At 42.4% G+C, this 25816-nt stretch overlaps 1 long non-coding RNA gene across 1 annotated transcript in view; it reads right to left on the reverse strand.

The window, feature by feature from the left end:
• The window catches only part of LOC310846695, a 42654-nt gene extending 25027 nt beyond the window's left edge, over positions 1-17627 (reverse strand). Inside the window, exons 1-2 of the long non-coding RNA XR_014565480.1 lie at positions 17440-17627; positions 17037-17123 (exon numbers count right to left, since the gene is read on the reverse strand). This is a non-coding gene — a long non-coding RNA (uncharacterized lncRNA). The remainder of the gene's footprint in view (positions 1-17036; positions 17124-17439) is intronic.
• Between the last annotated feature and the right edge of the window lie 8189 nt (positions 17628-25816).

The following is a 25816-nucleotide window of genomic DNA, read 5'->3' on the forward strand; positions in this document are numbered from 1 at the left end:
GTGACAAAACTGATTTCCAATAAGTGTCCCATGCTAGTTATTATACCTGGGGATGTTCTTGTTTTTGACCTTAAGAGGCTTCAAATGTAGTTTCCCAACCTGGTTTCTAAAATAGTCCTTTCTCAGGAGCTACATGCCATGTCATATTTGTAAATGTACAGTTTAGCTCTTACCTAATTATAAACATCATTGTATAGTTACAGTCAAGGTGATCAAAGACCATAAATTATATCACACACACACACCCCTCTTATTTCAGTAGAGTTATATTCACATGCTACATTTAATGAGCATACAATGTATATAACCTGTTTATGTAAATAAAATTGAGCTGCACCCTCGCCTGCAACATTCACCGAAAGTAACAGTGTAGTCGATAGATGAGCTGTGCAAATCAACAAGCAGGCACCAGCTCCTGGGAACCGAGCCTTTTGGACCCCCAAATATTTTTCAGATAGGGCCACCCCCAATGTCTAAAAACTGCAGAGGCAAAGTGCAGAGTCAAGCATGGTTCAGCTCCAGTGGCTGGCTCCTCCTCCTCCTGCTGCCACGGAGGTGAAGAAGGGTTGAAGCAGCCTCTGGCTGGTGGCGATACCAGAAGGAGGTGAAGGAAGAGCCACCAGCCATTGAAGTCAAGCAGCATTCGACTCCATGCCCCGCTACTCCGGATGTCCTGACATCACACACACAACTTCATGATGTCACACGCGTAACATCCTCCTCCATCGTCCTCACAAGTTTTCACTTTTTCACACAACACATGTGTAGAAACAGCTTGTGCCTGTGTTTGATGTAATATGCGAACATGTTTCATGTGTGGAGTGATTAATCTAATCCATGTGGGTGAGACTGTGCAATAGGAGGGAGAAGGAAGAGGTTGGTTGGTTAATATGGAATAATGCCTTTTGCATATACATCCTAACAGAGCATTCCCCAGCTGTGTCACAAAATGGCATTTCAAAGTCCCATAATGTGATGGAAGCCAAGACACTCAAACCAGTTTGAAATCAGTTTCAGTTTGTCACCCAAACCCTGGTAACTGACTTATTTGTATTCTGCACATGGGCTTTCTGCTGTCTATTCACATCACCTTTTGCTACGTCTTCTGGCACCAAGCATGTGAAAGAACAGCTGGCTATGCATGCTGCCTGTTTGCTGCAATAAGGGACGATTTCGAGATTCGTGGGATGATAGTTACATTTTTCTACCCCATCTCTTTGTACATGGGCAGGGCAGGCAACTCTGAAATTCCTGTCAAGGAAAGAGCACAGAAAACCAAATTATTCAGGCTGCTCTAGGAAATGCACAGAGTCCTGGAGCCTTGCCACCTTTTCATTTATGCATGCAAATTAGGAATTATGCAGAAGAGCTATTTGATTCTTGTTTTATTTTTGCTTAATCAGTTGTCTGCATGTTTGTACAGTTCAGTCACTGTCACTTGTGATTGTTTCTGCCATGACACGGCAGCGTTTATCAAGAGGCAGGGCGTGAAAAGGAAGCAGTCTCCGCTTGAGAGGCAGCAGGGTGAAGCGTTCAGCTATGCCCTGTGGGGCAGGAGAGGTAAGCACGCCTTTGCAAGTGTTTCCAAAAGTTAAGGGGGAAGCTCTCTGGGTCTAAGCTCTTTTAATATAATTACAAGCGGCTCATCCCAAATTTGCATTCACTCCAAGGTGCGAAGATTCAGATATTATTGTCACTTGATGGCCCTTCACCAGGTTCAACACAGTTATTACAAGATAATTAAGTCCTTTTTGTATGTTTGTGTATGGGGGGGGGTGTTTTCTGTTTTTAGGACTGTTAGAAATGCCGTGTGTAGAAAAGAATGTGTGGTCCTTGAGATATTGTTGGTCTCCAATTTCCATCAGCCCCAGCCACATGACCAATCACTGAGGGTGATGGGAGTTCTAGTCCAATGACATTTGTAAGGCCACTAGTTCCCCATCCCTGGCTTAAAACCTGGGCATTGCAGTGACCTTGAAAGATTCCTGTTGAAGAAGTCTAAGCCAAAGAATTCCAGAGTTGATGCTGAAGACTTCAGTGCATCATGTACTGTGCTTGGAGCCCCATGCACAGAACTTTACTATTTTCCATAAATGTTTGGATAGAAAAGTAAAGGGATGTCTTCAGCTACTTCATTGGAGTTTGAAAGCCAAGTCCTCTGACTGCACTGATGATCAAGTAACTTGTATCAGGACATTCTTGCTCCTTCGTCTATATAATAACCAGCTTTGAGCCAACTCTGCTACAACTTCTGAATCATCATCCATTAAGCTGGCTAATCATTGGTTGATATAACCTGAATGGGAGTTAATGACTGGAAATTTGTCTCGCCTGACTTTGAGACATGACACCCTTCAGCTAATGGCACTTGGCAGACAAACAGCATTGTTGAAATGTACAGGTGATTTCTTTTTCTTTTTTTCTTTTAGTAGACAGCATGGTGTGGCTCTGTCACTCACCTCACCTTTCTCACATTGTGTTGCTGCTGTGTCCTGGGATGAAGAGGGACAGGGACAATGTGGTGGTGAGGCTGACATGATGCAGACATGATGGCAAGACAGCCAGATTGGCTCTGCTAGTGCATTTGCACTGCACTGACCTCACAGAAGACTCCCCTCTTCCTCTCCATGCAACAGTGATGGACCCAAGGGAGGTCAGGTGGTCAGTGTAGTTTCACCTCATGGTTCCTCAGACGGCACTCTTTCTTTCACCTGTAGTCTTCCTGTGTTCTCAGTTCATGCAAACCATCGCACCTCACATTGCATATAACCTCAAGGTGCCTCATCCCCACACACAACCCCCCCATGTGCTTTCCATGTTCTCTGGTCACACAAACTCATGAAGACTTCTTAGTGCCTCTTTACTTCTTGCATTTGCCTGGTTTTCTTTCAGGCCACAGATAAGCAGTATAGGCAGAGCAAGTGGATCTTGCTTATACTGGGTTAGGCTGGGCAGTTATTATGTATCAAGGGAGGGAAGGAAGAACAGCCAGCTTCTTGTTTGCTTTGTCTGGCCAGCAGAGGGCATTCAGGTGTCAGCTGTTAGGTCCTGTCAGCAGATGTGGCATCTGGAAGTATCACCCAGTTGGCTGGCTTTGTGCAGTGCAAAAGCATGTGAAGACCATTTGGAAACTTGGAAGTTGTAGAATATATTCCCCGGTTCCAAGAAATAGTTGGAATCAATTAAATCAGTATTATGACTTGGATATCAATTCTCCATTCAAACTGGTTTAGAACTTAAATGTTCTGAAAAACTTGTGTCCGACATACTATATGATAGATTTGTCTCTTATGTCCCAGTATTATCTCTGAGATCAAGCAAGGGTGTTTTATTAAAGAAAACTTCCTTTGTACCAGGTTCAGAAAGAAGCAGTCCACAGAAATGTCTTCTCAGTGACTTCCAGCCCCCAATTATGGAATTCCATTCCCTTGGAGACCCACCAAAGTGTAAAACTAAGCATTATTCAAAAGTGTTATGAGGTCGCTTTAAGTAGACTTTGGGGGTTAGAGTTGAGCTGGCAAGGACCTTTAATGATATTTTAATCTGATTGAATTGTATTCAGCTTTAAATAGGATTTTCATCTTTAGGGGGTGACACAGCCCATAAATAAATGCCTTTTTTTTTTTTTTTTTTTTTTGCAAAAGCTAGGGAATTGCATATTGAAAAATTCAGGAGACTGAACAAACAACTTCTTCCTTGCAGTCCACTTATGGATCAGAACATTATAGTGATCAGCTGATTACATAGGATTGCAGTCAAACCTACTTCTCTGCCAAGCTAAATATTTTGACACCTTGGTGTCCAAGCCAAATTCTTTAGGTACTTAAACTCGCTCTATCCCCAGTCCTCCAAAGCACTTCCAAATGGATGGCTGCTTTCCCCTCTATAAATTGGGTGTAGCGTAACTACCACTTATATGGGGCTGCTGAATTTCAAATACTGAATGTTGCTCCTTGGTACTAGTGGAGAGATCTTTAGATAGATTTTGCTAAGTGATTTGGATCTTGCAAGATAAAAGGCATTCTAGTAAGTGAAGAATTGTAATTGTTGCCCACACTTGACATAAAAAGGATGCATGCCTTAGATTTATGCTTGATGCGCATACAGAAGATATACTGTTACATACAAACACAGAGAGCCATTTTAGAACATCAGGCTGGCAATCTCATCCTCTTTATTCTTATTCCACTGTCCAGTGATCCATTTACTGCATTGCAATATCTCCAAGGCAACCCCATGCCATCTATGAATGGAAAATTATATAGCTGACTTTCTCCTACTCAAATATCATCTCTGTTTTAGAAGATATAACTCAGACTTTGGCACTTCAGGCTGCTGTGATCATTAGTGCTGCATACATAAAGAAGGGCAGCACTATCAAGGGGACATTGATCCATAATATTTTGTGATTGATCATTAAGAGATAATTCCAGATATTTCTGTTTGCCATAGAACACTAGTGAACCTAACAGGCCACACAGCAGGCTTAGGTTAACCTAAATAGTTAACCACCATTTGTTCAGTCTCGTTGCTTAACTATCCCATGCTTCCAGTGAAATTCCTGTATCCACCACCTGTTGCATCTGTAATTATGCAGTCCGACATTCACACATTTTTCAATTAGCTGCTCACTCAACTTGTTCTATAATGTTTTCGTCCTTTCAGCTGAAGGTGTGGCCTATTAGCCGGGCAGAAGAAATTAATGGCTAATGTATAGACCTCATTACAAAACAAGCGTTTCACAGACCTAATTGTACAATACTTTTTTTAAAAAAAACCCTGATAAGAAACAGGCAGTTCCTAGAAATACTTAGAAGAAATAGTAATTAAGAGGACTGTTGTTGTTACATTACATCTTCAAGAGTAATTAAGCGGATATATTTTGTTGCATTTGATCCTCATATGATGAAGTTATATACAACTCTCTGTGATAGGGGCAACTGTAGGTCAAACTGAACCTGCTGATGAGTATCACCTGCCTTTGAAGTTGTCAACCCAGAAGTAAGAAGAAAATATAGAAGCACCTGTGACTGTTGCCAGCAGCACCAACACCATGGAATTACACTTGCCACTTATGCTTGCTAAAAGTTAGTATACAGTACACTTGGCGACTGGCTGGTCCAGCTGTGGGTATCCTATGGCCCTCCAGACATTGCTAAACTGTACAGTGGTACCTCGGGTTAATAACTTAATTCGTTCTGGAGGTTCGTTCTTAACCTGAAACTGTTCTTAACCTGAAGCACCACTTTAGCTAATGGGGCCTCCTGCTGCTGCCACGCTGCTGGAGCACGATTTCTGTTCTCACCCTGAAGCAAAGTTCTTAACCCGAGGTACTATTTCTGGGTTAGTGGAGTCTGTAACCTGAAGCGTCTGTAACCCGAGGTACCACTGTAACTCCTATTAGCCCCACAAAGCACGGCCAGTGACCAGGGCTGATGGCAGATGTAGTTCAGCAACATATGGAGGGTCAAAGGTTCTCTACACCTTGAGCAGTACCATACTCATAGAGGTCATCTGAAAACAGATGAGTCTCCCACAGTGTCCATGGCATGATTCAAATATATATTGAGAAAAGACTCTGAGATCCATAATATATATCTAGATGAGCATGCAACATGCTATTATCACAGCCAACACAGTTTACATCACAGGAGGTGTGCATCCTTGACGCAACTACACTGTGAATATTGTTATCGGTTCTAGACACCCTATTGCTAGACACATCTATTGGCACATCGCAGGGAGTTCAAAGAAGATGAAGATCAATTGTTAGGGACCTGGAGACTGACTGTCTAGGTGATAAGCCTAAACATGAGAGTACTTGTCAGATATCCAAAGAAGGCGAACATGGAAGGATTAGCAAGGGGGTAGGGATAGGAATATAAACAATATTAACCAGTTTAAATTTAAGGGGAATTGCTTTAAAAACTCTATGGAAGTAAATAAATCAAGGAGAATAAAGCCTGCTGTTATTCAGAATGCTGTTACATGTTTGAATGGAAGATTTAGAAGGGAGCCAATAGGTCATTTAGTCCTAAGGCAGAGTATCTTATACCTATAGTAACCCCAAGAGAGCCTGTCAATCTCTTTCTTTGGAAACCTCAGAGGAATGGCATTCTATAACGGCTTCAGGCACTTTTAAACTTCAAGACCTTTTTTTGTAATGGAACAGAGTCTTTCGTTGCTTCACTTTCCCCCTATCTTTTCTTCTCTAATATATTTTTAATTTTTTTTGAAAACGACACAAAAGATATATTGAATTCTTTCCACTCCCCCATCACATTCCATTTCCAGGAATTTTATGAATGCCATACTGCTGAGGCACAGAACTCGGTGTGTAAACATAAAGCTAGGAGTGTTGAACCTAAGGCTGAGGGCCTTATCAGGCTCTGTACAGAGGCCTGGTATCAACATGCAGCAACCTCAGGCAATGGGTGGGCCCCAAGGCCCACTGCTGTTGCTTACCATATGTTTGGAAACTTCTCTTGGGAAGGACGTCATTTTACTCACCCACAATGCCCTGAGGCATTGGGGACGTGTGGAAAATTTAATAATGTTGGGTCCTAGTTGCACAACTCTGCTGCTGTTGCTGCCACCTGGTGAACTCACCAGAACCCAGTAATATAAGAGAGGCCTGCTATAGGGCACTGGGGGAGGGACTCCTCAGACCTGGAGCTGGCATTTACAGACTCCACAACCTGAACCTGTGCATTCCACACAAATGACCAAATCATCCTGAAAATTAGGAATGCGATGCATTCAACCGATATGAAACCCTTGACTTCCTGAAATGTTCCTTCAAGAGGCAGGCTGGCATTAGACATCTGCCTTTCTGGAATGTGCATGAGCTTTGATAAGACAGAGTGCCATTGCTATTTTCCCTATGAGTGAAATTGAGTTGGAACTGGCATTCTGAGGATGCAAAAGTACAAGTACACCCTAGGCTGGCTGAGTGAGGAATTTTGTCCTTCAGTCCATTTGGGTTTGATCCACCTATGATATATTGACAACCCTGGGCATATATATATAGAAAGCTACACCCTGCAATCTATAAAATTAATATGCCCTAGTTAATTCTGCTTTCAAAATCATGGACTTTGCTGTGTCACAGGGGCCTCTTGTCTCCGGAATGTAGCTGTTCTGTCTCAATTCCATCATTCTGCTGCTGCACAAGCAGGTGTCTCCCATCTAGCAAATGAACAAACCAGCTAACCCACTTCCTTGCGGTGCTCTGTAGGATTAACCAATTCATTTTCAAATACACAGCCTCGAGGGTTCTGTGGGTTGCATCTTTTGGTGGAGACATGCATGCCCTGTTGGCTAAGAACACCAACATGAGCGCCAGTAGCTTCGTGGTAGGGTTTCAATCCCTGCCTTTTGATTGCTCCGTTTCTCTGGCATGCCAACTTCATAATCCTTCTAGTGAGTTCTACCACCCACACATAGAAACCAGACCAAGTAGCAGCAGAAACAATAGGAAGGGTAATACTGCATGATGAAAACGAAGGCAGTGTTGATCAACATCCTTGCAATAACTGTTTCCTATCTCTGACCTGCCATCTTAGGTAGCTGCATTTTAATTTAAATGGTAGCTCAACGTACAATCAAGTATGATGAAGTAGGAGCCATGGAGCCTTCTTACATTTTTAAATATATGTGAAATATGGTTACATAAGATACCGCCTCCCAAACTGTCTAACTCATTTTCTTCAGGCTACAAGATTCATTTCTCTGCCTTAAACCTGTAGTGAGCATCACAGACATGGGTTAACCATTTAAATGCCAGACTTTGTCTGCTCAATATGTAACAGTCAGATCTCCTCGAAGTCCATTTGAAATATGAAAATTATGTTTTCATTAGAACAAGAAAAAGCCATGAAGGAAGCTGTAACTTATTTGGTCTGTTAGATGTCTATAAGCCCAATCAGAGTTACTATAGTGGCTCATACACTCAATGGAAACAGCTATACCAAAAGTGTCCCTTGAAGGAGGATTATAATGTATCTGGCCTGAAATAAAGCTTTCTTCAAGCACCTGTAATTCCTTGTTCCCCCCGCCCCACACTTGTCAGTGGTGTTCTTTCCAGTTCTGCGGTCACTTCTTTGCTTGATCTCTACCCATGTGTATCAGTTTTCACTTCTAGAATGCAAAATGTGAATATTTGCAAGTGATTTGTAGGCAATTGGCTAGAGCTTTGCAGGGATATGGATGGCAGTTGGTGAGGTGGTTCGTTAGGTGAAATTGCCCACAGCCGCAGGGTAGCAACAGAGGAGGATAGTGCTCCTGTCTTTACTTCTCATTGCTGAGACCTTTTATTATGATAGAGGTTGGGGCTGCCACATGCAACACCATGTGAGTGCAGTGGCGTAGCGTGGGGCTGCAGGGGGGGCCGGCCGCACCGGGCGCAACATCTGGGGGGGGCATGCTCGCACTCGCAGCTCTCTGCCCCTACCTGGCTCACTCTCTCTCACTGCAGTGCTGGCTGTGCGAATCCGATCCGAGCCGCCGGGTCACCGCCCACTGTGGAGGGGGGGGCAGGCGTGTGATGCGGTGCGGAGAGAGAGAGAGGGACTATCTTGCCTTGCCCCGGGTGCTGACAACCCATGCTACGCCACTGTGTGAGTGCAAGTTGCAGAGGAGAGAGCTAACCCAGCATGGATGCAAAGTGGAGAGCTGACCAAGAATGGATGCAGGCAGCTTTCTATTGTGAAAGGTAAGTGTGAAGAACCCTCTCCCCTCCTCTATTGCCATACCATGGCTACCCACATTTTCACCTAACCAAACACCTCACTGACTAGGGCTGCAGTGGAAACAGTCCAAAGCAAATGGAGAACATTCATACTAGGAATAGAATCATTGTTTTTGCATGTATCAAAGAGTTTCAGGTTTTGTACTTATATCCCTGTATTTCACTTACAGGGCTAACAGTTTCTGGGGGAAGGTGATAACAGAGAAATGATTGTGTGGCAGTAGCCACCACATCTGGGCTTGCACACATGTTGTGTTCCTATTTAGACACTGTGCATAATGTGTAGGCGTAAAAGGAGCAAGGCCACAAGGGCATGCAATGAATGGCAGAGGTGTGGCCAGGCAGTACAATCCCACACTACCTGGAATTAATCTATCATGGAACCAAAGCAGGTGAAATAGAATACCCTAAGGGGAAAGTATTACATAGTTTGTCATTCTTTGCATGCCACTAGCGCATTGGTCAATCCAGAGGCTCTTACAAATGACCTGTTTATTGATCATCCATCCTGATTTGCTGGCACAAAGTTTACAGGAATGCAAGATTATATCTGGTCTTTCTTAAGCATTCATCCTGACTTGTTCACGGGAAGAATATATGAAAATGAGCATTCAGCTTGTTTTGCTTATGGGGTGTTCATATGTCTTCCCCTTAATAGTTTGTTCATGCCACACTTTTAAGTGCCACACTTTTCACATTTTGTTACACTAAGGCAACAGATTGCTTTAATCCACTTTAATTGGGCAAATCTAAATTTCCCAATATGAGCTTGAGGTCTTTCCACAAAATACTGACAGTCTGGAGGTGCCTTAGAAATGGTGGTTTCAATGGGATATGTCCATTTTTTAAAATAGAACTTCTGAAATATCTTTAGATTCTCATCTTAAGGCATGCCATTGCTTCATTGGATTTGATCAAATAGTGTGTTGAGTCTCTTTTTCCACTGGAGACTCAACTGAACATGCATGTCTTCTGCTCTTTTTTATGAATAAGACATTATAAACCTAAAATCTCTGCTAGAGTGTCCAGGGATTAGCCATAATCATAGCTAGGCAACAGTTGTTCTGTGGCATTGTAATTGTAATGAAAGTTCATATAATCTGCTTCTTTTTCTTTCAAATCCTAATTTACAGATGTTGTTAGAAACCGAGGTAGATGCACTCTTGCTATATAATCTACTTTCTGCCTGAGTTCCACTAGCACAAAATGAAAACAGAAGATTATTGCATTAAGGAAGGCTTTTGGGTGGTGGTTGTGATGTGGGGGTGGGGGTGGTGAGGGAGCAGAGTTTAAAAGCAACCAATTTGATAATATTTCTGCTGTTCGACCTATCAACTTACTGTTTATGTGCTCAGACGTGATGAAAAGTAACTGTGAAGAAAAACTTTGGACATTGTTTCAGGAGGTCAAGCAGATTTTTAAGGTGGCCCTTCTCTCTTCAGCTGGAGGACCATAAGAGGCCTTTAAATTGTGAATTCAATATAAGGAAAAATAGTTCTGTATATCACAATGCTATCAGTGTTTATGTCCCATGGCATCCAGTTAAGCTTACTCCCAAGTCAGTGTGTTTCAGACTGCAGCCATGGCCTAGCTCTCCATTTGCGTGTCTTAGAAACATCTCTGCTTCACACCACAAATGTGGGGGGGGGGGTCATATGAACATTAACAATTTCTAATGCAACAAACACAAAAAGCCACCAAAAACAGCGACAGGAAGCATTAACAGCACCCTAAAAATAAAAACAAAATCAACTCCATCCGCGAAAGGCCTGGAAACAAGTAGAATTTTACCAGATGCCAAAATGATGTCGGTGAAGGTGCCAGTTGGACCTCACTGGGGACAGTGTTCCACAGGTAGGGAACCACAGCTGAAAAGGCCTTCTGCCTTATCGTCACCCTCTCAGAGGAGGGACCCAGAGTAGGACCTTGGATGATGGTCCAAGGGTCCAGGTAGGTTAATGCTGGGAGAAGCATTTCTGAAGATAGCAGCCTGGAACTACTCTTAGTTGAAGTGAGGCATTAATTACTTTGCTGGCCTAGCCTGCTGTCCCCTTCCTGCCAGATGTTAGAACCCATGAGGGTCAATGGTTAGCCACAAGTGGCTGTATGAACTTGGCCAAGTTTCTTGTCCATGGCCATATCTATGTTCCCAGGCAATATGGGACAAGAAAGCACTCAGCAGTTTCATCAGCACCAATGATGTAATCTAAATCCCAGGAGAGGGAAACAGTTTTCTCCTCAAAATGCTTAGCAAACATATCAAAGTGGGCTTTAGGTGGCTCCATCACCTCCCTAGGGCCAGTATGCAGTAAGCGTTTAGCCACTCTTAAACAACTCTGCTGGACAGCCAGCTGAGGACACAGTGGAGAAGCAAGCTTTCTTCAACACTTTCATTACCACTGAGTAGGCTCAAATGTACCAGTAAGTGCATGCCAGTGTTTGGTGACATTCACTAGGAAGTTTTTCTCACCTGTGTTCAAGCCGTCTTACTCCTTGCTCCTAGTTTTGAGGTATACCACAGAGATTTCTGAACTCTGCCAGTCAGGAGAGCATGCTCAGTGCACTCAAGTCAACTTCCTGGCTCATCTTTGCGTTCCAAAGATTGACCAGTGCTTTAATTGATGAGCCAGATGGAAAACTGCTCAGAGCTCTCTGAAAACTAGTTGGATCCATTAGTCTCTGGGGTGAACCATCTTAATAGATCGCCCACCTCTGCAGTGGGCAGAGGCCACAGTTAAGTCAAAAGCTCACCAGAAGGTGATCTGGCCATGACACCTTCAGGAAATTGATTCCCAATCAGCATGGTTTGCCATATGCTCTGGCTAATTCTGAAAGTGGCCTGGATAATTGGATAGCATGGATTGCTTTCCACAGTTTGAGAAGGAGGCTGAGTTTCTAATGAAAATTAATTGTATCAAAATCAGAGTTACAGTTTTTCTTTGGGAAGAACTCATTGATGAGAAGTTAATTGTTTCATTTTTTAGTACTGTAGTCTCCTTCACCTTCAGAGCACAGCTGAAGGGTCCTATGGTTCCAGGGGCAAAGACAATGAAAGAAGCCATGTTTTGCCCTTGGCTGGGAGGTCAATATTGTTGCATCCTCTGTAGCAGCTGTGTCTCTCTGAACTCTGCATTATGAAAGATGAACTGCATTAAATGCTAAATCATTAAGGATCAGCAGAGTAAAAGCGCTGTGGTGGGTTGCCCTGCTTAAATCGCCAGCATCTGCCTTCTGCCATGCGTAGGGTTGCTCTTTACAATCGCACAGCAAACGCTGACAGAAGGGCTAGGGCTAAAGCCACAGCAGCAACTTGAACAAATGTAATCTGGGCTTTCATCAGACAGTAAGTGATGATGAGCATATACCCAGCTCAAGAACTGGCAATTTGTTATGTGATGCTCATATCCTCCAACATTTCTCCGATGAAAACAGGAATGTCCTAAGGAAAAGTGGGACATTCCAGGATCAAATCAGAAACAGGGACAGCTTCGATAAATCCAGGACTGTCCCTGGAAAATAGGGACACTTGGAGGGTCTAGATGCTTTTTGTGCTATTGCCCACCCTAGCAGCAGCTCTGAAATTATTTTCTGGAGTTGCACGGAACAATAAAGCAAATTATATTCAGATGTCACACTAAACCACCTGGGAGATCAGGGTTTGAATCATGACTCAGCCATTATGTTCACTGGGTGACTTTGGGTCAGTCACTGTCTCTCAGCCTAACCTACCTCACAAGGCAGGGAGAACCATGTACACCACCTTGAGTTCATTGGATAATAATAATAATAATAATAATAATAATAATAATAATAATAAGTGGGTGGTCATTACTTTCAAAGGGTCTGCAGAGTAAAAATTAGTTGAATACTACCCTGTGATTTAGTGTGATATCCAAGCATGGCCTGAATATCCTTTGTCTAACATGCCGGTCTTCTGTCAAGTATAAAGTTCTCAGAAGTAAACATTACATTTTTATTCCAATCTGAAGACTGGTAGAGCTACAGTTGATGAGGTATTGTCATGAAACATGCAGGTTTCTAACCTTAGTTACTGACCCTACATTATACATCAGGATGTATATGCTTCATGAAGTAATACTTTTGTCTAGTGTATCTAGTTTTCAGATCACACTAGAAAATGGTGCTAACAATCAGAATCTGACTGTGATCAAAGCAATAGACCTTGTAGGGAGACAGTGAGAAATATGGGTATGCAGTGCCCAACATTTGTCATTTTAAAAGATAAACTGTATGATTCCCCTTCCCTGCCCCCCCCCCAAAACACAACAAAACAAAAGAACCACATACAGTTTAAACGAGAAAACCATATGCATCTATGTGAATTATGTTGCATCAAATGCCTGGTACAAATACATTAATACTTTGGCTCCATATCTAAAAACACTTCCTAGGGTGCAAATCCCACTGAACATGCTTCAGCTTATTCCAAGCAAACAGTATTGGGTGGTTCTTTAAGTATTTCTTTAGTGATTTTGGAATTCAGCAAGTGTTTCCTGTAATTATCTTTACAACTGCCTTGTAAGGTAGGACCAATATTGTAGAATGGAGGAGAGCTGAGATGAAAATAGTGGCTTGCCTATTCATTCCTAATGAACTTGTTTGTTTATTTGCACAACTGTGATTAGAACTAGTGTTATCTTGGTTCACAGCTCAACCTCGTAACCCCTACACCAAACAAACATTCTAACAGCCAAAAAGTGACCTGGAATTAATCTACATTTGAACACTTGGGGTGCCATTTCCCTGAAGCAACTGGAAGCCACTTAATCATTTACCAAAGTGGAAAGTAGGCGTTGTGGTTGAAGGTTCCCATGACCTTAAGACGAGGCTGTTGGGAAATGGGCATGTCTATGAAGGAAGCAGCTTATGGGAACTTCTTATGGGAAAGAATTTATTAAATAACTAGCTGGCTTTAATTAGCTATACTTGCTGCTTGTGGTCACTCAAAAAATGTAGTTGTGCAAATAAACAAACAGTGATGTCATTTTGACTCACCGCTTGTCCATGTTTCTGAAAGTGATACTTCTGGAGCAAGTTCTTCAGGACAGGGCAGGAAGAGGATTACCACAGAACAACTAGCCTCTGAAAGCACTTCTTTTTAGATCAGGTTCTTCTGGAAACAGCAGGAGGGAAATGCAGAGCCACCCACTGGAGAGAAACCAAATACCTGCTCTACCTTTTTTTGGAGCAGATTTAGCAACAGCAGCAGTAGCACCATCAGGGCAGGATTTGGGGGCAGAAGCAATACTCGGGCAGAATAAAGAGGAAGGAGATGGCTTAAGGCTTTTTCATTCAGTTCAAAGCTATCAAATTAGAGCCTTGTTTCTGAACAAAACAACATGTATGAACACTTGATGATGATGATTATATCCCACCCTTCCTCCTGAAGGAAGGAATTCTAAGAACACATGTGTAAAAGGAAGTGGTTATTGTCTAGGTATGAAATGAAAGGTGTGTGTGGGGGGGGAGATATTCCTTTGATTGCATCCATGCCCTGAGACTGCAAATGGGTGCATCTATTACACAGTGGAGGCCACAAGATATTGTACTTGGTGCAGGATACACTTTGTGTATAATACAGGGCATAAGCCTTTGGCATTGGTGTGTCTTATGCATGCCAGGACAGGTGTGTGGTAACTATGTCAACCAGACATGGCATGGGAAGAAAGCATTTGCCAATCACACAAATAATGTCATATCCAATATAGGATGCAGTTCTCATCCACTCAGTCCTTGCTCCCTAGCAGTTCAAAAGCATGATAGTGCAAGTAGATAAATAGGTACCACAGCCATGTGAAGGTAAATGGCATTTTTGTGCACTCTGGCTTTCGTCAGGGTGTCCCGTTGCTTCAGAAGCGATTTAGTCATTCTGGTGTTTTGTTTTGTTTTTAAAAAAATTATTAAAGATTTTCTTAATACAATAAAGAAGAAGAAAACAAAAGAACAACAAAAAAGAAAAAAAGAAAAGGCACTTACATCTTATACAAAAAGCATACCACAACCGAATCAATTAGATAATAACCATATTTTCTTCGCTTTTTGGACTTCCTCACATCTCTCGTTCCTGCGTTCCTGGTTTATAAAACTTTAACCAGCAAATTATCACCTTGTTTCAATTCTTATTTTATAATTTTCCAATATTGTGTTCCTAGCTTTAGATACTTTTATCCAAACCTTAAATACTTAATTTAGACATAATATTTATCCAAAATTTATCTTTTCTTAAATTTCACTTATCTTCATAATCTTTTCAACTAGCTTAATGGTGCCATGTTATTTACAATCTTGCATCTTTCTTAACACTCATACAATTTGCAATGTTTTTGTAAATAGTCCTTAAATTTCTTCCAGTCCTCTTCCACTGCTTCCTCTCCCAGGTCTCGGATTCTGCCAGTCATTTCCGCTAGTTCCATATAGTCTATCAGTTGCGTCTGCCATTCTTCCAGTGTGGGCAAGTCTTGGGTTTTCCAATGTTTGGCGACAAGTATCCTTGCTGCTGTTGTTGCATACATAAAGAATGTTCGGTCCTTCTTTAACACCCTCTGGCCAACAATGCCTAAAAGAAAGGCCTCTGGTTTCTTAGGGAAGGTATACTTAAATACCTTTTTCAACTCATTCTTTCACGTCCACCAGAGGTGAAAGAATGTTCCTTCAGCCTCTTTACACTTCCAACATTTGTTATCAGGCAAATGATATATCTTTGCAAGCTTGACTGGGGTCATGTACCACCTGTATATCATTTTCATAATGTTTTCTTTCAGGGTATTACATGCCGTAAATTTCATACCGGTGGTCCATAACTTTTCCCAGTCAGCAAACATGATGTTGTACCCTATGTCCTGTGCCCATTTTATCATAGCTGACTTAACCGTTTCATCTTGTGTATTCCATTTTAACAGCAAGTTGTACATTCTTGAGAGTACCTTAGTCTTAGGTTCTAACAATTCTGTTTCTAACTTCGATTTTTCCACCTGGAATCCTATCTTTTTATCCAAATTAAAAACCTCTTTAATCTGAGCATAATGTAGCCAATCTCGCACTTTATCTTTTAGTTTCTCCAAACTCTGCAGCCTCCAATTATCTCCATCTTTTTCTAATATTTCCCAATATTTCGGCCATTTGGCCTCCATATTGAGTCTTTTCCGAGCCTTGGCTTCCATTGGTGATAACCACCTTGGGGTCTTGTTTTCCAATAAGTCTTTGTATTTTGTCCAGACATTAAACACTGCTTTCCTAACAATATGGTTCTTGAAAGCCTTATGACTTTTAACCTTGTCATACCACAAATATGCATGCCAACCATAAGCATTGTTAAAACCTTCCAGATCTAGAACATCAGTGTTTTCAAGAAGCAGCCAATCTTTCAACCAGCAAAAAGCTGCTGATTCATAATACAACCTTAAGTCTGGCAGGGCAAAGCCCCCTCTTTCTTTAGCATCAGTTAATATCTTAAACTTAATTCTGGGCTTTTTGCCCTGCCAGACAAATTTGGAGATATCTCTTTGCCACCTCCCGAAACACTCCACTTTATCCACAATCTGTAAAGTCTGGAACAGAAACAGCATTTTTGGCAATACATTCATCTTTATAGCAGCAATTCGGCCCAACAAGGAAAGTTTCAATCTTGACCAACTTTCTAGATCCCTTTTAATTTCTGACCAACACTTTTCATAGTTATCCTTAAATGAGCTCAGATTCTTGGCTGTTATGTTTACCCCTAGGTATCTTACTTTTTTAACCACATTTAACTGTCTCTTTCTGAAACCTTTCTGATTCTGAAGATGTCAATTTTTTTTCCAATACCTTAGTCTTTTGCTTGTTTAGTTTAAATCCCGCCACCCGACCAAACTCATGAATCAATTGTAATACCCTTTTCGTACTAGATTCTGGCTCCTGTAGGGTCAAAACCAGGTCATCTGCAAAAGCAATTTAGTCATTCTGGCCACATGACCTGGAAAGCTGACTGTGGACAAACCCTGGCTCCATTGGCCTGAAAGCGAGATAAGCTGCCACACCCCATTGTCACCTGTGAGCTGGGACAGAGCAACAGGAGCTCATCCCATCACGGGGATTTGAACCGCTGACCTTCTGATTGGCAATCTCAAGAGGCTCAAGTGGTTTAGGCCACAGAGCTACCTGTGTCCCTATTACATTTATATCCCACCTTTCCTAGAAGTTCAAGGTGCCTTGTGTGGTTCTTCGCCTCCTCATTTTATCCTCACAACAACCCCTGTGAGGTAGGCTAGGTTGAGAGACAGTGACTGACCTGAGATTGGCAAGTGAATTTCATGGTTGAGTGGGAATTTGAACACAGCTCTCTCACGCTCTAGTCCAACACAGGCAGAGGGTTTTCCTGAAAGAAACAGAGAGGCATTGTAAAACAGCACAATTCTATTGCTTGATACAAGGCCTGCAGACTCCAATATGAATTAACTTTAAAACTTAATTTAAAATAAAGCCACTAGGTAGGTTTACAGTGCATGAAAAGCCCCAAGAAACTCTGTATTATTTTGGCTGCTTTAAGTTTCTTTGTAAAGGAATTGATCAGTACGATTGCCTTCCAAAGCTCTCTACTTCCTCGCAGTTTCCTGCACCAGGAGAGAAATTGCTGCTCTTTGTGAGTTAAACCAATCTTTAAAGAACCTTTTAAGGCTAAAATACGAATTTACCACTGTTTTTCATCTCTGTAAAAAAGGGATCCATCTCCCAATTTGTCAGCCTCTCCATTTTTCCAGCCACCTCTCTCCATAACAGTTAAAAGTTTTAAAGGACAATAAATTTGAGCATTTTATGCAGTGCTTTTTCATAAGGGCAGTTCAATTTATCTCTATTCCTGGGAAAGATGAATGTTGCCATTCTGCATTGCAAAGCCTTCCGTTGCATTGCAAAGGCTGCATGAGAGCATTTATGGAACACACAGGCTCTCAGATGTCACCCGAGTGCCCAAATATGGATGAGCCTTCACCCGGCAACTGCCATCTGTTGAGTGCTTTGTGACAGCTGTATCTCTTGACCAGAACTGGTTTGCACATAATCAGGCGAGGAGGCAGCGTGCTGCAGACCCACCTCCCACTTGGGTGGAAAAAAAAAAAAAAGATTCCATGTTTGCTAGGCCTGCGACTCTGACTTTAATGGCACTGTAATGATTTTCTAACAGACACAGTGGTATTCGGCTTTGATTTAGAGCAAACAATAAACTACAGCACAGTTTAAAAGCAGTGGCTAGGAATTCCTAATGCAGGGATGGTTAGTCTTGGATGAGTGCTTATGGCTGCTTATGCATTGCCCAGAGAGAGAGATTCCCCCCCCCCCTAAATGAAAATTATTTCCCAATAATACCTTGCATGGGTGTTTTCTCAACAACCCCCCCCTCCTTCTGTCAAGACTTCGAAAACAAGACTTGACAAAAGGTTTCTGTGAATAAGACCATTGTTATCTCTGCGAGTGGCAAGGGTTATTTCCATGTCGGATATCTGCACTCAACAAACGATTTAGTGTACGCAAACCAGTTCTGTTTGAAATGTGCAGACAAAAAAACAAAAACAAAAGAGTACCTTGATATATTTTTCTTTCCAGCCTATTTTTTGGGGGCAGATCACTCTCCATTCATTCTAGTGCCCTACCCCCACCCTACCCCACCCCCTACCCCAAATCTATAAAGCTGCCATCTGTCTCTCCTGCTTGTGAAGCAGCATCTCATAAGCTGGAGGCCTCCCAAAAGAGACGCAGCATGGCAAGGTCATAAAATGAGAAGCATAGGTGGTGGAGTGATGCAGGGGTCAAAGTCAAATCTGCTTTGAAGCATTGTGAAAGCTTCCCGGCTACCTCTCTCTCTCCCTCTAACCCATAATCACTCATCAGCTTCTCCACACATATGCTTGAGAGCTACATGCTGTCGTGCCATTGTACCAAAGCCCCCTCCATGCGAAGGTCTCAGAAAAAATTGAAGAGAGAATCTCTAGGGCACCAATTCACACTTTCCTTTCCGTTTACGCACAGGAACAAGCCCTAGACTGAGAATATTCAATATATGTGCAGGCCTTATGTCAAGAGTTTGGCCTTCCACAGATGAGGCAGATGATGAGGTACCATTAAGGGGCAACACATGTATTGGTGGTTTAATTGTTCCTTGAATTTTTATGGGACAACAGTGAAGTTTTCTACCTCAGGCACCACAAAAATCTCTCAGACATTTCCACACACGACGCAAAAAAGTTAAAATGGTGCCTTGTTACTATTCATGAAACACTGATGTGGAGAAAACAAAATGGATCGGTCGGCAGTGATGGCTGCTTCACTTTGCTTCGTGGTAAGACCAAACTTGTTCAAAACCAGGATTCTCTACTTCAGTTGCTTGATTATTATTACGCTGCATTTCTAAAGTGAGATGTGCTGAAATTCAAGCTTGCCTGGCAATCACATTCTATAATTTATGCATATTGCATTTACATGTTCTTTTTTCTTGCTGAGCTTTGTGAACGACCTCCAGTGTTCTGTTGAATGGAAAGGGAAGGTACAAATTCCCTAAATGTAAAAAATGAATTAGTATATACAGGTTGTATATGGGCTATCGCTCAGAATGCCCAGGCAGTGTTTGCTTGTCCATTCTGTCTCAGAAATCAGCTTGTAAGAAAGATCTGGTAATAGCTGCTGCCCAGCTATAAACAATCACAAATCAAGAACAGGCTAGACTAGAGAGGTCATAAAGAGTTCTCCAGCTCTGCTAAAAAGCAGTGGTTTTGCAATGACATGAAAGCTACAGTTGTAAAACCATTTACCTAGGAGTAAGCCCTATTGAACTTGATGCAAGTTACTTTTGAGTGCGCATGTATGCGATTGCACTGTAAGGATATGTACTTCACAATAGTTTTTTTCTGCTTCAAATATTGAAGTATAGCGAAGCCACAATGTCCATAATACGTGTTCTCTCTCTCTCTCTCTCTCTCTCTCTCTCTCTCTCTCTCTCCATCACAGTATCTGGTTTTGCAGGCTATTTGATCACCTCAAATATAAATAAAATAATAACTAATTAAAAGCAGGTATTCAGGAAATTCATACGGACAAAAAGGGGCCTGGTGTTATGAGTCAGGCTTTCCCTGACCAATGGGTCAGCGAAAGTCCGACTCATATGATCAGACTCTGTTTCTGTCTATGTGAATTCCCATTTTTTATTTGGTTTTATATGCTTTTACACAACAGCTTTTCTGGTTTTATGTTATGTTTTTGTTTTAATTGTTAACTGTTTTTAAGTTGTATGCCACATAGGATTTTTAAAAAATATATTAAGTGTTTTAAAATTTTGTTTTAATGTTCTAGGGTTCCAAGCGACATGTGATCGAGTGTCGCAGCACATCCGCCCTAGTGGAACCTGCCTCAGCCATTCTGTGGGCTAGGGACTATTCCCAGGGCAGTCCTGAACTTAAAAACAACTTTCTTTATACAAACTACCATAAACATATCAATAAGCCAATAGAATTTTTTTAAAAAAGAAACACGATTTACAATGACAGACAGATTTAAATAACCTCCGGACCCACCCAAGCATTAAAAACAACCCCAGCCCAACTAAAACAAAACAAGGCCGCTAAAATTTAAAGCCCCAAAGGTTAAAAGCTGCATAAGAATGTTTTAAAACACATTAGACACTTGGAGCAGGGAAACAATATCAAGCACCCCCCCCCCAAGCACTGCCCCAAGAGTTCATTCCAGTGAGTCCAGCCTTGTCCCCCAGGCCAGATGGTAGAGGCCTTGCAGAGGGAGCAGGTCCTGCAGTCCTCACCACAGCAAAAGATTCCTTCATTGCAGTGGGTTGGACTTGATGATCCTTGTTGTCCCTTTCAGCTCTACAGTTCTATGATTTCTATGTGATTGCATTAGAGGCTGTCTCTTCTTGGCCAAGCCGGCCACAAATGCACCCCACAAAATGAGAAGATCAGGGTGGCAGAATGGGGCCCTCTTTGTGACTGTCCTCCCTCATGTCTGAGTAGGTCTGCATAGGATCACACCTCAAGTTGTTAGGACTAATAGCAGGCTGTTGAGTAGGACTAATAGCATGCTGTTGAGAGGAGAGGTGGTTTAAATTGTGATGTAACACTTGGGAAAGGCTCCTAAATCACCCCTGCTCCAGTTTCTGGGGTCCAATCCAATTCAGGATGTGCCATGGCTGAATTTAAACTCTCTTAACTATCCTCCTTTCACAGATCTGCATCTTGTGTATTCTGGTCTTTAAGAAGTGTGCCAGTAATTAGTAAAACTTTACCCTTCTGCTTCCTTAATTCTGCTTCGCAAATCCATTTTTGGCGTGCTGATCTGTTTTTATGTGGCAGTCTGGTTGTGAATAAGCCTCTTGATTTCCTAAATAAAACAGGCTGCTCAAAGGGCAGGTAGAGAAGTCTGTTTATAGAAGCAGCTGGTTGAGATGGTATAAAAGGGGGCCCACGTCCTCACAAGTCACAACCAACCCTCTCCTTCCAATCCCCGGTGTTTAAATATAACCTGTCCATTTTTTAATACTCGAGGTGACATCGGGTGGCCTTTAACCAGCATATTTAGCAAGGGTGGAGCAGAAAGGTGGAGAGTTCCTATGTCTGAGCAAAATTGACATGGTGAAAAATCAGAAAGGCTTGTAAGTAAACCAGCACTTTATCATGGCTGCATGCTGACAGGGAATTTTCAACGAAAAGTGCTGCTTGGTGGCAGAAGTTACATGAGATGGACTGAAGTTTTGTAGCCCGTGTTGTCTTGAAACAGGCTGAGGGAACTGGAAGTGGCTGGTGAATTACAGCACGCTAGGCATATGGTAAAACATATGCTCATGACAGCAAGCATGGAGAAGGTCTGCCTGCATCTTTCAGGCAACGGATAACAGAGATGTGCCTTACCCATTCGTATTTCAAAAGACAATTGTGCTGGCTGGCCAATGGCCTTTTCTTCTTTTTCTTTTTTGTAGCCTTCCCTCACAGTTTTCCAGAAGCTTCTATGGGAGTAGTACACAGCACCACTGGAAGAAATGTCAGAATTCTAGTTCAGAGGCAGATAAAGTTTGAGGAATGGTGTTGGATTCTTCCTTTGTCTCTCAAGATAGGCATCCTTAATGGTGTATAATTTTGCGGCAAAGACTGAATTTTCCCCAAGCATCAGTTTTCTATGATCTAGAGGGATGCTAGGCATCTTATCACTCTGACTTTCAGTAGGTTCACATCTTCCCCACAGTTAATTTATACAAGAGGCCTACTTCTGGTTGCCCTGCTAATTCCTAGCAAGGTTTGGCCTAACATTAGGCAGAGTGAGGTAGATGCCTCAGGCAGCAGGTGCCTGTGGTGTGTGTGTGTGTGTGTGTGTGTGTGTGTGTGTGTGTGCCAGCCATGGTGAGGCATGGAAGGCAGTGCTTAGGTGTGCAAAATAGCCTGCCTTGTTCCTCCTAAGCTAACTTGCTGCTGTTTGGCATCATGGAGGGTGCTGCCCCATCAACCAGTGTTGAAGTAAGACACAAATGGCAGTCCAGTTGGCTTGTATACATGGAACTGGTGGGGGGGGCATCTTGTCCTCCTCAGGCAACAAAATGTCTTGCGCTCATTCCAGCATTAAGCTGGATCTACAAGATTCAGCACCGGTGAGCTTTGGCTTCAGTCGAGCCCTGCGTTGTCCCATTGTTCCATGTGAAGTCTTGTTTCTCAGTTAGGAACACAAATCTGTAACTATTTTGAAACTGGAGTTGTTGGAAAGCCAAACCACCCCACGTTCCCATTTGATTTTGTTTATGCTGGGGAATCCACCGTGTTGGGTTACAACTGTGTCATACATTCCCCCCATCTCTGCCCCCCTCCCCACGCTTACCTCTAGTGCTTAGGTTACAGCCCTATAACATTTAAAATACCAGCTCTGCTTTTAGCTCAGTGGGAGGCTCTGGTTTGTTGCTACATTAGATTTTACCAAATTGGATGGCATTCAGATTTTTTTTATTATTTTTACAAGTATATGCTAAAAGAAGCTAGTGAAACAAGCAATAAGCTTTCCCTCCCCTTGAAAGTCACTTTTATGTTGTAAAAGTTTGGTTTTTATACGGCAAAGTGGTTGTGAAATAGACTCTTGATTTCTTAAATAAAACAGCATGTAAGGAGGGCCAGGTAGGGGGAACGGGCCCCTCTCAAGCCTTTTTATAGACTGCGCAGGCATCAAATGAGAACTGCCTTCTCAGTCTGAGAACAGATTTTGAAAGTACTTCGTTTTAAGACCACGTATGTAGCGTGGTTTTCTTTCTCTTTTTAACAGTTTAATTGCTTATTTGGAGGGAGGGAGCACCAAGACCGACTCACATTCAAATTAAACTTGGGGGATTCCTTTGCAGCTTTTGGGATCACAACAGCAAGGGGGAGGGGGGAATTAACAATGAACTTCACTGCCATACAGAAACATCCCACCACCACCCCACACAATAAGACAGAGCCTATAATTTGACATCTGGGTTCCAGGAAGGGCCCCGTGTACTATTCAAATTCAAAGCCAATGAGAAACTGCAGTTGGGGTGGGGGACGGGGCGAGGGAAGCCATGTAGCAATTGGGGTCATTGTTTGCTTTATGCGTATGGCTGACTAAAAATGCAAACGCCACTGTGCGGAGTAAAACGCCAGGGCAAACTCGAGAACAGTCGAAAAGGCCATGAGGTTGAGGATTATTTTCGTCTTCTTTGTAAATTGCAGGGAGTAATTCCAGGGATGGGTGGGGAGAAAGGAGGGGTGGTGGTGGTGGAAAGTGGCCGGGTCTGCTGGGCGCTTGCATATGCAGTTGTCTGCCTTTTTTTACCTCCAAGATAAGGACATGCTAAGTCGATGGAGATACTATTACTCCGTGGTTCCATGCTAATAAGGCATGCTTCCCACAGTGTGTGACAGAAAAGATGAATACCGTGCAGTGCTAATGGTTAATTTGTAGTGGCATGTGTGTTCTTTGAATGTTTGTGAAGTCTCCTGATTCACCCATATACAATTGAGCTTCTTATTCTCTCTCTCTTTCTTTCTCTCCTCTTTTCTCTTCTTAATCAAAAAAAGGGGGCATGGTGACACATAAAGAGATGAGGCACGGCTGACAGACCAATTCTGAATGGGATCCTGTCCCATCGACAATCACTCCCCCCTTACTATTCTAATAATTGACCCACTAAAAAATGTATTTATCGGGAGCAAATCATTTTTAAGCCTTGGCCACATTTTATTTTATTTTTAAAAATGTTAATGGTGTTAGAAACCTGTCACAGATAGCATCAGACCTCAGCAATGTTAATCTACATAGCCTGGCTTTGAAAGTCCTCTGGGAAGCATATATTTAGGCTTACTGCTGAGCGAACATGACTGTTAGGATTATGGAGGCCCTACAGAGTGAGGGAAAGCATAACGCTTCATCTGACTAGCAAGTAAACAATGGGGCGATTGTCTGAGGACGCTTTGGGACTAAAGAGCCCTACTGCTGAGGAACTCTAGGTATAAAGCTGCTATCAGGAAGGAGCCTTAATGTTTTCTTCATGGAGCTCGGAGGCTGTCAGGGATTCAGATGAGCTACCCTAGGGAGCGTACAGGAATCCAAACAGGATATTCTTGTTTTCAGGCCTGCTTTGGGTAATTATGCAACACTTGAACTTCTCCAAGTTCTCCGGCATGAGTAAAGCGTGTCTCTAAAAAGAACAGCAAGGTGTCCCGGTAGTGTGGGAAGTGTTGTTAAAGAAGTCAGCTTGCTTAATTTCATCGCTACCCATCAGCAAAAGACACAAAAGCTAGTTTTACCCACAGCTGACTGCCATTTCCAAGCCACACACAGAATGAGCCAATGTTACCGCACTGAATATGTATAGAATTGCTTTTGGGTGTGGGTGTGTGTCCTATAACAAAGCATTTTCTCTTGGGTCAGCATAGAGTGGGGGGGTTTAATTGGACTGATCTAGTTACAGGTACTCTGTGCTTTGTTTACAGCCCAGTCCCAAGATAAAGAACCTTTGACCATCCTTGGGCTGTTGATGGACTACAACTCCCATCATCCCTGACCATTGGTCATGCTGGCTGAGCTGATGGGAGCTGTAGTGCAGCAACAACATGGGGCGATGCGCTAAGGTTCCCCATCCCTGCCTTAACAGAGTGTTTCTAAGACTGTAGTGGGATGTCATTTTGCAGGCAGAAGCCAGCAGAGATGTTTTGGGCTCGCTGGAGGAACACCTCTGCAAGTGCAGAGTGAATCCGGATGTGAGCCATTGACATGACTTCCCTCTCAGTGGACACTTTGGCTTATTTATCTGAAGAGCAGGATTTGAAAGGCAATGTACACAGGACAGTTATGCATTAACACACATCTGATGACAAACCAAGCAACAATGCTCTAGTGTAGAAGATGCAGCTTGTTTACACTTCAGCATGCATGTGTTGTAAAACTGAAGCTTCCCTTGCAGCCTTTTTGGCACCAAGGTTTGGCCTTTATAAGATTCTCCCACGAACCTTTTGTAAAGAAATATTTTCCCAGGCGTTTGAAGATTATTTTAGGATCTTCAGTGTTTTTAGCTTTGCCGTGCTAATGTATGCTTAAATGTTGCTGTTTTTATATGTTTGTTTTGCTTTGGTTTTGTATGTGTGCTGCGGTTGGTTTTATTATGTTTATTTTTGAGAGCTCATGTAAATTGCATTGTATTGTTTTTAACTTTTAGCATTAATTGCCCAGGAGGCATTGTTAATTGAGCAGCATACAAATGGCGATGTATGTATATAAGCAAATGTTTATATAAATATATAAAAAATACAAAACTGAGCACAGTTTTGCACTAGCACAGATAAAGTCTTGTGTTGTGGAAGCCTCAGCAGAGGACTCAATACTTTCTGGTTTACTGTGCCTTATTTTATTTATTTTATTTTTCAAGGCCACATATGACCAGACTAAACGAGTCTTTACATGTTTTGATTTGGTGGTGATGGTGGCATGCCATAGAATAAAGATGACTTTGGGAGACAGAAATATAGGAAGCTGCCTTATATTATAAAGTCAGGTCGCTGGTCTATCTAACACAGTATT

This window comes from Podarcis gaigeae (genome assembly GCF_964106915.1).
Source record: "Podarcis gaigeae genome assembly, chromosome: 6".
Classification (NCBI taxonomy): Eukaryota; Metazoa; Chordata; class Lepidosauria; order Squamata; family Lacertidae; genus Podarcis; species Podarcis gaigeae.